The sequence below is a fragment of the Saimiri boliviensis genome, chromosome 15 (assembly GCF_048565385.1).
Source record: "Saimiri boliviensis isolate mSaiBol1 chromosome 15, mSaiBol1.pri, whole genome shotgun sequence".
NCBI classification, from domain to species: domain Eukaryota; kingdom Metazoa; phylum Chordata; class Mammalia; order Primates; family Cebidae; genus Saimiri; species Saimiri boliviensis.
In genome coordinates, this window is record NC_133463.1 from 48,145,390 (window position 1) to 48,158,973 (window position 13,584).

The 13,584-nt window shown below is 37.8% G+C and overlaps 1 pseudogene; it reads right to left on the reverse strand.

The window, feature by feature from the left end:
* Nucleotides 1-13,158, reverse strand: part of LOC101028252 (ATP-dependent RNA helicase DDX39A pseudogene) — a 104,015-nt pseudogene extending 90,857 nt beyond the window's left edge.
* Between the last annotated feature and the right edge of the window lie 426 nt (nt 13,159-13,584).

The following is a 13,584-nucleotide window of genomic DNA, read 5'->3' on the forward strand; positions in this document are numbered from 1 at the left end:
TTGATTGCCATTGGATGAATAAACCTTAGTAAGATTTCCTAGCAAGGATAATTTTTTTTTTTTTTTTTTGAGATGGAGTCTCACTCTTGTTGCCCAGGCTGCAGTGCAATGGCATGACTTCGCCCACTGCAACCCCCACCTCCCAGGTTCAAGCGATTATCCTGCCTCAGCCTCCCAAGTAGGTGGGATTACAGGAGCCCACAATGACACCCGGTTAATTTTCTATTTTTAGTAGAGACAGGGTTTCCTCCATTTTGGTCAGGCTGGACTGGAACTCCTAACCTCAGGTGATCTGCCCGTCTTGGCCTCAAAAACTGCTGGGATTATAGGTGTGAGCCACTGCGCCGCAGTCACAAGGATAATTTTAAAATTATAAAATTTAAAAGAAATAGGTAAAGAACTCATAGATTTTATACTGTCTTTCTGTAACAATGGCTAAAAGTCATCTTACGTTTACTAAGTCTCTGTAAACCGAATACTATAAAACAAAACACTTCGGCCAGGTGCAGTGGCTCACACCTGTAATTCCAGTACTTTGGGAGGCCAAGGTGGGTGGATCACTTGAGATCAGGAGATCAGGACCATCCTGGCCAACATAGGGAAACCCTGTCTCTACTAAAACTATAAAAATTAGGTAGGTGTGGTAGGGCACGGCTGTAGTACCAGCTACTAGGGAGGCTGAGGTAGGAGAATTGCTTGAACCCAAGAGGCAGAGGTTGCAGTGAGCTGAGATTGGGCCACTGCACTCGAGCTGGGTGACAAAGCAAGACTCCGTCTCAAACACACACACACACACACACACACACACACACACACACACACAAACTTTCTTTCTCTCTCTCTCTCTTTCTCTCTCTGTCTTCAAGATGGTATAGTCCCTCAGAATATTATAAAACAAGACACTTCAGAAGTTTTTGGAAACCAAGTGAATTAAGTTTGCCCCTCTACTACTCTGGGTAATGTCTAGCTAAGCCTCCCTAAGCAGCACTACCCGTTGACATTCACCTTGGTGCCTGGGTCTAATTCAAAGAATCTACAGACATTTGGCAACTTATTCTTACAATCATATAAATTTAGAATCAGAAAAATTATCTATATTTATCTAACCCATATTTTTCATTTTTACATGAGGTACTAAAACCCTCAGATGTTCTATCATTTGCTCAAGGACACTCAACTCAATGAACATGTGGATTTAAGCTATCAGGTCTCCTTAACTTTAAGCCCAGTTCTTGTAACTCTACAGCATCATCTTTACCCAACACTCAGAGAATTTCTATGACCCAGAAATACTTGGGAACAATGCTTAATCATTAGATCCTTCCAAAATGAAGAGGAAAAATTCATTAATTCAGAAACTTAAGAAAAACCAGGACTTCTGGATACTTTCTATTTGGAAACTATAAAATTCTAGTATATGTATATAATCCTTTATTCTACTCAAATTTTTTGAGGGATGTAAGAATATTGACCTCAGACTCATCCTGAAATTCTGAAGTAATAAGTGAAGAACTCTTGTTCAAAATACCTTATCCAGAGTTCTTCTTACTACTTCAAAGGCTTCTTTTCAAAGAAATGTCCTGCCTCTTAATAGTCACTGCAGTCTTCCAGGGGTGGGAGCCTTGTGGGTGGAGATGAAGCTAGGTTTTGGATGCTGAGGCTGTTAAGGTTAATGATGTCAGGTCAAATAATTGTCATATATTTTTTTCTCATTACCTCACTGGCTTCCTCTGTTATAGCAGTAAGATATACAGTATAAATACTTAAATACATACAGTACAGGGAGATATTTTGAAATGAAATGACTTCAAAATTATTCCTCTAGGGATAGTACAGAATGTGTCTGCCTATGAGGCAGAGGGAATAGCCTCTCCTAAATTTTAAGATCCAAATTAGAGAGAAGAGGAGCCAAACTTGGGCTAGGCTAGGAATTTAGGACTTAGCCTCTCTTACGGATGTAATTATGTTTTTCCTGTAAAGCTACAGACATAGAAAAGATGACTTCAAATAATACATGCAGACAGCACAAAGGCCTACATGTTGAACTTCACAATTAGATTGAAACTGCAGCCACAAAAAAATTGGTCTGTAGAATCCTAATTCATTAAAACAAAACAAAACAATAATTTTAGAGGACATGTCAAACAGATGAGAGATTAAGAAACTTAGGGCCTTGATAGTTAAGAGACCTTCCAAGGGTCACACAACTGTCAGAGACAAATTAGTCAGGCCTCTGCATATATTTTACATTATCAACTATGTGCTTTATACTGTTGTGAAACAGAAGTTAAACCCTCAAATTTAGGAATCTAAATGTAAACTGCTTTATTCTATGAATAGGAGAATTTTGAGATATGTCAAGGTCAAAGAGAAACTATAGAAAAAGATATTACATATTTTTCTTCTGTCATTATTCAATGAGCTCTATATTCCTCCATGGCCACTGCTTTTGGCTAGATATATAAGCTGTGGAAACATTTCTCCTGGATTCATCTACTCCCTGGAAAGAAAATTCAACCTGGCTTAAGAGAAAAAATTCCTCTCTGTGTAATAATAAATTGTCTACAGTGAAAGCTCACACCATAAGCGAAGTTGAACAGTACAGACATCTTAAAAAATTAAATTTTCATCTAGTGAATCTGAAGGGTATTTTGAGGAAAAATACTTCTGTTTTTAAGGCCTACTCCCAGGTAACCAAAAACACAATCATACGATATTTTTTCTTCATTTTTATAATCTCTGTTTTTAGTGAAGTATTTATTTCCTTTGAATGTAACTACCAATAATACTATTTTTATAAGAAAAAAAAATGCCTGTACATGTTGATGTATAATGATTCATGCAGCTTTGCTGAAACTAAATATAAACACATTTTTTAATGTGTCAAGAAGTTTATCCATACAAAATGTTCAGTGTACAAAGTTTTCTTTTGTACTCTACTGGAACTAAATTTCATATTTCCATATAATTTATACACTCTGATTCTGTGTTTCATACCCAAAATATTATCTCTATAATAGCCTCACTAAATAGTTTAAGATAGTTGCCTACCAAACATAGATATAGACCAATAGAAGAGAACAGAGGCCTCAGAGGCAGTGCCACACATCTACAAACATCTCATCTTTGAAAACGCAGACAAAAACAGCAATGGGGAAGATTCCCTGCTTAATAAATGATGTTGGGAAAATTGGCTAGCCATGTGTAGAAAGCAGAAACTGGACCGCTTCCTGACACTTTACACTAAAATTAACTCCAGATGGATTAAATATTTTAACACAAGACATATCACCATAGAAACCCTAGAAGAAAACCTAGGCAAAACCTTTCAGGACATAGGCATAGGCAAGAACTTCATGGCTAAAACAGCAAAAGCACTGGCAACAAAAGCCAAAATAGACAAATGGGATCAAATTAAACTTAAGAGCTTGTACACAGCAAAAGAAACAATCATTACAGTGAACCAGCAACCAACAGAATGGGAATTTTTGCAATCTACCCATCTGACAAAAGGCTAATATCCAGAATCTACAAAGAACTAAAAGCAGATTTACAAGAAATAAACAAACAAACCCATTCAAAAGTGGGCAAAGGAGATGAACAGACACTTTTCAAAGAAGACATTTATGTGGCCAACAAACATATGAAAAAATGCTCATCATCACTGGTCATTAGAAAAATGCAAATCAAAACAATGTTGAGATATCTCAGGCCAGTTAGAATGGCGATCATTAAAAAATCTGGAGACAACAGAGGCTGGAGAGGATGTGGAGAAACAGGAACACTTTTACGGTGTTCGTGTGAGTGTAAATTAGTTCAACCATTGTGGAAGACAGTGTGGCGATTCCTCAAGGATCTAGAAATAGAAATGGCATTTAACCCAGCAATCCCATACTGGGTATATACACAAAGGATTATTAATCCTTCTATTATAAAGACACATGCACACGTATGTTCATTGCAGCACTGTTTACAGTAGCAAAGACCTGGAACCAACCCAAATGCCCATCAATGATAGACTAGACAAGGAAAATGTGGCACATATACACCATGGAATACCATGAAGCTATAAAAAATGGTAAGTTGGCGTTCTCTGTAGGGACATGGATGAATCTGGAAACCAACATTCTCAGTAAACTGACAGAAAAACAGAAAATCAAGCACTGCATGTTCTCATTCACAGGCCTCATAGGCGGGTGTTGAACAATGAGAACACGTGGACACAGGGAGGGGAGCATCACACACTGGGGTCTGTTGCAGGGGGCTAGGGGAGGGACAGTGGGGGGTGGAGAGGTTGGGTAGAGATAACATGGGAAGAAATGCCAGATATAGGTGACGGGGGGATGGAAGCAGCAAACCACCTTGCCGTATATGTACCTATGCAACAACCCTGCATGACGGGGGATGGAGGCAGCAAACCACCTTGCCATATATGTACCTATGCAACAACCCTGCATGATCTGCACATGTGCCCCAGAACCTAAAGTACAATTAAAAAAAAAAAAAAAAAGTAGTTGATTTAAACTACTAGTCACAAACCTCAGGAATCAATTTTTTATAAATAACACATTCATTTTTTTCTTCTGCATAACTCTCTTTTGGCCCCAGACTATCTTTCTAAATTCATCTCCCACTTTTCCTCATTCTTCCCCAGCTCAATACGCTGTAAGCTGGTGTCTTCCCGTCTGTGTCTCATGCTTCTCCACCTGTCTTGCTCAGCTGATATGCTCTTTCCTCTAATAGCCAAAAGCTTAAATTCTGCCCAACCTTCAAGAGCCTAGTCAGATACCTTCCTAGTGTCACAGTATTTCCTAATAACTTGGTCAAGAATAATCTCATCTGCCTGACAAACTGTAGACCTTTCATTTCTTCCTGCTGCACCATCACCTTTTGCCTCACAGGATCTTTAGGGAATAACTGATTATGAAGGTAAGAGTGAAAACTCAAGAGCCATACAACCTGAGTTCAAATCCCACCAATATACTGGCTTACTGTGGATCTTGGAAATATACTTTAACCTCTCTTAGATCCAATTTCATCATTTTTCCAGTGAGATGATTATAGTGCCTACTTTATAAAGTTGTAATTATCTAAGATTATACATATAAAATATATTGAAAGGTGTCTAATACCTAGAAAGTGCTCAATAAATGTAAGCAACTACCAATATCTTAATTTTATTACTATTACCATCATTATTTGGAGTGGAAAGAGCTTCTTCTAATAATAAAGTGACCCAGGAAGTTGCCTAATCTTTTCAAGTTTTTGTTTTCTTATCTGTACTAAAGCAAAGCTTCTGCACAGCAACGGAAACAATCAATAAAGAGACAGCCTGCAGAATGGGAGAAAATATTTGCAAACTACCCATCCAACAGGGGATTAATAATCAGAATATATAAGAAACTCAAACAACTCAATAGCAAGAAAAAAAAAACAAATAATTTGATTTAAAAATGGACAAATGATCTAAATAGAAGCTTCACAAAAGAATACATATAAATGGCCAACAGATATGTGAAAAAAAAAATGTCCAGCATCACTAATAATCAGAGAAATGCAAATCAAAACCACAATGACATTACTTCACTCCAGTTAAAATGACTATTATCAAAAAGACAAAAAAATAATAAATACTGGCAAAGACATAGAGAAAGGGGAATACTCATACACTATTGGTGGGAATGTAAATTAGTACAGCCACTGTAAAAAACAGTATGAAAGTTCCTCAAAAAACTAAACATATATCTACCACATGATCCTGCATTCCCACTGCTACGTATATATCAAAAACAAAAGAAAATTAGTGCATCAAAGAGATTTCCTACACTCCCATGTTTATTGCAGCAGTATTTACAATAGCCAAGGTAAGGAAGGAATCCAAGTATCTATCAGTGAATAAATGTATAAAAGAAAACATGCCATATATATAATTAATACACATATTGCAAATCCATGGCATATATACATTCATATACATATATATGGCATAAGTATATTAATATATTATTTATATATGTAAATAACAGTGTATATTTTAAAATACCTAGGAGATTTGGAATGTTCCCGACACAACAAAATATTTGAGGTGACAGATATTCAAATTGCACTAGTTTGATCATTACACATTGTATGCATGTATCAAAATATCATATGTACCCCATAAATATGTATAATTATATAACAGTAAAAACTTAAAAAATTTTTGAAGTCATCACCAAAAAAATTGTATTTGCCTTATTATTCGTTATCTATTGCTGCATAACAAATTATCCCCAAACTTACTTCTTCGAAAAACATTTATTATCTCATAAGTCCTATGGGTAAGGCATATAAGGTCTTGTGATTTAGAATTTATCACAAGGCTGCAATCAAGGTGTCTACAGAGCTGCAGGCATTTCAAGGATCAAGTGGGGAAGGATCTGCTTCTCCATTCATGTTCTTGTTGCAGGCAGAATTCATTTTGTACAAACTGTTGTTCTTGGGGTATCAGTTACATTCTGGTTGTTGGTCACAGGTGATGCTCAGTTTCTTGACATGTGGGTCTCTTTCAAAGGCAGTTTACCACATTGCAGCTTGCTTCATCAAAGCAAGCAAATAAGAGAGCAAGAGAGAGACAGTGTCAGCAAGAGAAACGTCATAGTTTTCTGGAACCCAATCTCAGAAATGATATACTATCACTATTGTCCTACTCTGTTCATGGAAAGAGTCACTGAGTCAAGGCTACCTTCAAAGAAGGGAGATCATACAAGGGTGTGAGTGATATGTGATGGAGATCATTAGGTCATCTCAGAAGGCCTCCTACCAGACCTCATAAAGTTATTGTAGAAATTAGATGGGATTAATGTATTTGTAGTTCATTGTAGACTATCTAGGACACAGCAGATATGCAACAAATATGAATTTATTCTTCCTTCCTTAGTAGAATAAAAATCTTAGGAGTCAAAGACATAATCAGTCAGCCCTGCAGTACCTAAGCACTCTGCTAATGCAACTTTGTTCTCAACAACCACTAGAGGCACAAATGATATCGACATTACTATTAACAATCTCTAATATTATCTTCATTTTCAGAAGGGTCAACTTATTACCTTTCAGCAGTGACTCATTTACAGTACAAGAGTGAGGTAGGCAGAATAATGGTCCCCCAAAGAGGTCCTTACTCCAATCCCCAGAACTTGTGAATTAGTTAATTTACACAGGAAAAGGTACTTTGCACATGTAATTAAGTTAAGGTTCTTGCTGACATGGTTTATCCAGGTGGGTCCAACTTTATCACAAGAATCCTTTAGAAGCAGAGAAGTGTTCCTGGTTGTGGTCAGAGAATCAGATGTGATTACACCAGAATGATTAGAGAGATGCAGCGTTGCAGGCTTTGAAGGTGGAAGAAAGGGGCCAAGAGCCAATGAATGTGGACAGTCTTCCAAATGGGAAAAGTCAAGAAAACAGATTCCAGCCTACACACTCCAGAAAAGACTGCTGCCCTGCTGTCAACTTGATCTTAGGTTGGTGAGATTATTGCTGGACTTCTGATCTATAGAACAATAATATAATAAATTTACATTGTTTTAAGCAACTAAGTTTGTGGTAATTTAAGGGCAACAGAAAAATAATACAAAGAGAAAATATGTTAAGTTTGTCCTGAGAGAAATCACACACAAGAACTCTCTAAATATTGAAGAAACATATATGATTATAATATAATGTGCAATATTAAAAATCATTGAGTAAAACAACTTCTAGTTCAAAAACACCATTACAAAGTACAGAACTGTTTTTTTAATCATTGTATTTCAAGACCATTGCCTATCATCAAAAGCAATGAGAACATAAACTATTATGTTTTTATTTAACAAACACTTACAGAACAATTACTATGTGGTAGATACGATAGTGTCTAAAGTTATAGACACCTTATAAATATTACTCGTTTGGTTCTATTAGCTTAAAAGACAGTTACTATTATCATCCTTCTTCTACAGACAAAGAACAGACACAATATTGATGAGCTTTTCCAAACAAACTCCCCCAAGCTTGCAAGTGGCACAACCGGAATTCAAACTCAGATACTCTGGCATACATCTTCTATAATCATAACTGAATTGTATATAATAATCATAATTAAACCATATATATTCCCCAAACTTGTTTCACATATTTATTTCTATTTAAGCAGGCTAAAAAATGTATATATTCTGGATTATTTTTTTCCAAATCATTCATTGACCAATTATTTACTAAGTACCTCATATGCCACAGGTACAGAGGAAAAACAGAAATGAATAAAACAATGAGTCCCCCCTTAATGAATTCACAGATTAGTGACATAAGACAGATGACACAATAATACAATAATTTATGTTATTATGAAATAATATAAATTATTTCAAACAAAACCATCTCTTACGGCCCTATTCTCAATGAGTTCCTGATTTAGAAGGGAAGACAAGTACTTAAATGAACAACTGTGGGATACCTTATGAGTTACAGTAGAAGCATGTAGCTGGTGCCAAGAGGCACAGAAAAAAAAGAGTAATATTTGTAGTAACTGGCAGAGGGGACACCAAATGGTTTGAAGAAGGAGAGTGACACATAGAGTTTTTAGTGTAGAGATCATTCCAGCAAGCAAAGAGGACACTGAACCTGAAGGGTAGGGAGGCTGGAAGCCACCAATTTGTTAAGAGATGACTTAAAGTGCAGGGATAATAAGAGTTTGAATTAAGGCAACTGCAGGGAAGATTATTAGGAGAGAGAGTGAATTTGGAGTGTTATTAGCAGGCAGTATGGACAGGGACCCAGGATATGTCATTGTCCATACCCCCACAATCCCGTCCACACACATGGGTCTCCACAAAGAATAACAGCAAATCAGAACAGTGAGAAGTTAGAATTGATGGCTGTATCAATATCCAGCAGAAGATTGGCAAGAGTCTCTGGAATGCGTGAAAAGTCCTGGTGTCCTTCTAGAGAGTTGAACATTAGCCTGCAGATACTAGGATCTGGACAAAGTGTTCAGAATGCATGATCAGGTAACACTGAAAGTACCATCATTAGAAAGATAGATGCTAGACTGGAGTAAGGAGAAATCAGAGTCTGAGAAAAAAAGATAGCACTGTAGTGCATTAAAGTTAAAATTTTAATCTTCAGTTTTTTATTTCACAAGAAGAGACTGATATCTAAAGGAGACATTTGTTTTTATAATAAATACTGTTTTTAAAAGTTGAATTGTCATCATTAATTATAGGTAGCAATTGCTTGCAGTGTATAATGTTTCAGTCAATGATAGCCCACATATACAACAGTGGTCCCATAAGATTATAATACTATATTTTTACTGTACTTTTTCTATGTTTAGACATGTTTACATACACAAATACTTACCATGGTACTCAGTACAGTAACATGCTGCGCACATTTGTAGCATAGGAGCAAAAGGTTATCCCGTATAGCCTAAGTGTATAGTAGACTACACCATCTAGGTTTGTTTAAGCATACTCTATGATGTTCACACAACAAAATAACCTACTGACGCACTTCTCAAAACATATCCCTATCATCACGAAATTGAAGACTATATGTAGAGGCAGTGTTCTAAGTACCTAACATATAGTATTTGTTTAATTCTCAAGTGTTATTATTGGTTCAGTTTAGTTTATTGTTAAGTCACAGAGAGGTTAAGTAACTTGCCCAGGGTCATTCAGTAACAGGTAGGTAGAATTTGAAGCCACAATGTGACGTCAGAAGCTGAACTCATAGCCACGATCAACACATGTTTAGTTAAATACAGATATGTAGAAATTATCTTTTTTTTTTTTTTTTTTTGAGACGGAGTTTCGCTCTTGTTACCCAGGCTGGAGTGCAATGACGCGATCTCGGCTCACCGCAACCTCCGCCTCCTGGGTTCAGGCAATTCTCCTGCCTCAGCCTCCTGAGTAGCTGGGATTATAGGCACACGCCACCATGCCCAGCTAATTTTTTTGTATTTTAGTAGAGACGGGGTTTCACCATGTTGACCAGGATGGTCTCGATCCCTTGACCTCATGATCCACCCGTCTCAGCCTCCCAAAGTGCTGGGATTACAGGCTTGAGCCACCGCGCCCGGCTATCTTTATTATCTTGAGGTTCAGAGCATACACAAGCTCTGGAACCAGACTGCCTAGGTTCAAATCACCATTTCACCATTTAATAACTGTAAGAAATTTGACAAGTTACTTCAGCTCTCAGTATTTGTTTCCTTATCTGTAAGCAGGAATAATAATAGTATTTGCCTCCTAGGGTAGTTCTGAGGATTAAACGAGTGAATTCAGTAAAAGGGCTCAGAAAAGTACCTTGAGCATATTACATAACCAATAAAATTCACCTATTATCAATATCATCATTCTAACATAAAGTATTGAGAACAGTGGTATGAAATACTGGATATACTGCATGGCCCCAATTGAGATCTAAGGTAGGAAGAATAATGGCTCCTAAATCCATATCCCAATCCCTGGAACCTGTGAATATGTTACATTATTATGGCAAAAGGGAATAGCAGATGTAATTAAAGTATGAAACTTGAGAGGGGGAGGTTCAGTCTAATCAATGGATTCTTAAAAGGCTGTAATTGGAGAGATACAACAATGGAAGAAGAAGGAAATATTTAGAAGGATGAAAGGGTCTCAATCCACTGACACTGACTTTGAAGATGAAGATGGCCATAACCAAGGACCATGAGTGGCCTCCAGAAGCTGGAAACAGCTCTCAGTTGACAGCCAGCAAAGAAACAGAACAACAGCTACAGCAGCAAGGGACGGAGTTTATCCAACAACTTGAATAAGCAAAAATTCAGATTCTTCACTTAACCCTCTAGAAAGGAACACAGGCCTGTGGACACCTTGATTCTAGGCCTTTGAGAACCATGTTGGACTTTTGACCTACAGAACTGTAAGGTAATATATTGGTAGTGTTTTGAGCTTCTAACTTGGTTACAGAAATAGAATTAATAGTAAACTAATATAAGATCTATGCCTTTTTCCTAAAAGATTCAAACATATTGATTTACAAATTATGTAACATTCTAAAATAAATTTAACTTCTTAAAGTCAGCATTTTAAAACTAATTAGGGCATGAAGCAATGTCTTATTTACATTTCCATTATTAAATCATTAGAATCTAAAAGTTGCTAAAAGGCTAAAGAGGATATAATATTATGAAATATTTTCATCTTTTCTATGTATTTAAATACAGATTCAATTAAATAAATTAAATTAATGAACAAATTAACTCTGATATTTTTCCCCAATTTTTTTAAGTCCACAGCCAAGTATTAATATGAAGACTTTTTTTTTTTTTTTTTTTTTTTTGAGATGGAGTCTCGCTCTGTCACCAGGCAGAAATGCAGCTGTGTGATCTGGGCTCACTGCAACCTCTGCCTCCTGGGTTCAAGCAATTCTTCTGCCTCAGCTTCCTCAGTAGCTAGGATTACAGGTGACTACCACCATGCCTGGCTATTTTTTTTTTTTTTTTTTTTTTTTTTTTTTTTTTTTTTTTAGTAGAGATGGAGTTTCACCATGTTGGCCAGGATGGTCTCGATTTCCTAACCTCATGATCCGCCCACTTCGGCCTCCCAAAGTGCTGGGATTATAGGCGTGAGCCACCATTCCTGGCCACTAATAAAGACTCTTAACATGTCACTAGGAATATATAAATTCTAGGTTTAAAATAAGTCATATTTTGCATTTACAGAGGCAAGCACTTACTAAGAAGCAAAATATTTTTAGTGAGGCAGGAGAATTGCCCGAACCCAGGAGGCGGAGGTTGCAGTGAGCGGAGATTGCACCATTGCACTCCAGCCTGGGTAACAAGAGCGAAACTCCGTCTCAAAAAAAAAAAAAAAAAAAAAGCAGAAGCAGCAAGATATTCTATGTTGCGGTTATTATTTACTTATTCAATGTCTCTGAATTAATATGAATTAGTTTTCAGACAGTAAAAGCCATGTCTGTTTTCTGTCTTCATATTTTTATCAACACTACCTAGCAAAACTTCCTGGCCTCAGCAAGCAAGCTTTTGTTAAATAAACGAATGAAAAATAAATATTTACCTCTAAAGTGTAAGAAACTGCAAATAAAGCTTCCCTGGAACCTTAGCTCACTAGCTCATGGAAAAACAAACATATCTACAGGTTAAACATTAAAATCTAGAATTGAATTTTAAGTGTTATATGTTTCCCCACATTCTTGAGATTTACTAAACATGTTTCAAGTTTCTTGATACCTTTATTATTTTCATTCGATACTGTGTGATGTTCACATGACCTACATAAGGCTCTATGAACCAGAACCTATTGTCTGAAAATGCCCTTTATGTCAAGTCTTTGTGTGTATTCCCCCCCTCCCCTCAAAAATTAAGTGAAGCACAGTACATCTGCAGGCTACCTGAGAGGTACAGCGTGGTTGCTTTTCTTCACAATGGCTAAATAAAGGGTGTACTCTTCTTCAACGAGATTTTCTTACTCTCTAGAACTGCAGTATCTATTAGAAATACAATGGAAACCACATATATAATTTAAATTTTTCCAAAACATTCTCATTTTGACATGTAATCAGTATAAAATTAATGAAATATTTTACACTCTTTTTCTTTTCAGACCATGCTTTAGAAATCCGGTGCATGTTCTACAGTTAGAGCAGAACTCAGTCCAGACTCGCCACTTTTCAGGTGGCCAGTGACTACTGTATTGGACAGCTGCAGCTCTAGAAAATCCACTCCCAAACCCGTGAGCTACACACCCCATCAACTTACAGCTTCTACTCTTATCTCGTTTGTACCATTGTTGCACAATTTGGATAGCATTAGAGTTCATTAATAAATTTTCCTTTATCTGGCCGTAATATTTTATAGGATGAGTTTAGCAAGCCTGCTCCACCGGTAGTTTATGAAATAAAAATACAAGCAAAAAAAAAAAAAAAAAAAAAACTTTTCTAATAACACCGTTTCTACAGGATAAGCTCTCCCTCGAATGTCTAAGAGAGCTTTCCTAGAAGTTGAGTGCTCCTTGGAGGGACGGGGGGTCGACACTGGGGGCAAGAACTAAGAAGGTCTTAAACCCTCCTCTGTGCTGGAATCCCGGAGAGCCTGCGTCCATCCCAACAGAACTCTCCAGGGAGACGCTGCCAACCGTACCTCAGAACGAGAAGGCAGCGGCGATCGTCAGCGCCGGCTACACGTCACTGCCTGCTGAGCACTCCTCCCTCAGACCCCGCTTCAGGAACTCTGCCTCCACTCCCCAGGGGTCGGAGACCCGGCTGCTCGCGTTCCTAAGTGTGACTGGGGGGATCTGACGGCCTCTGGGGGCGGGAAACCTGAGGCCAGGCGCGGGCTGCCCGGAAGGCGAGCGCGCGTCCGGTCTGCTCTACGGGGTCTCCAGGGAGCGCTTGGCCGGGCAGATAACTGACGGGCGAGCCACCTGCCTTCCTGAGCCCGCAGAGATCAACAGGCTGCCCTTCCTGTGCACACGGGCCCTGAGGACCGGCAGGTCTCCGAGAGCCGCGCAACTGCCGCAGGCCCGACGCGGCCACCTGTCGAGGGCTCTCTCCCAAGCAGGC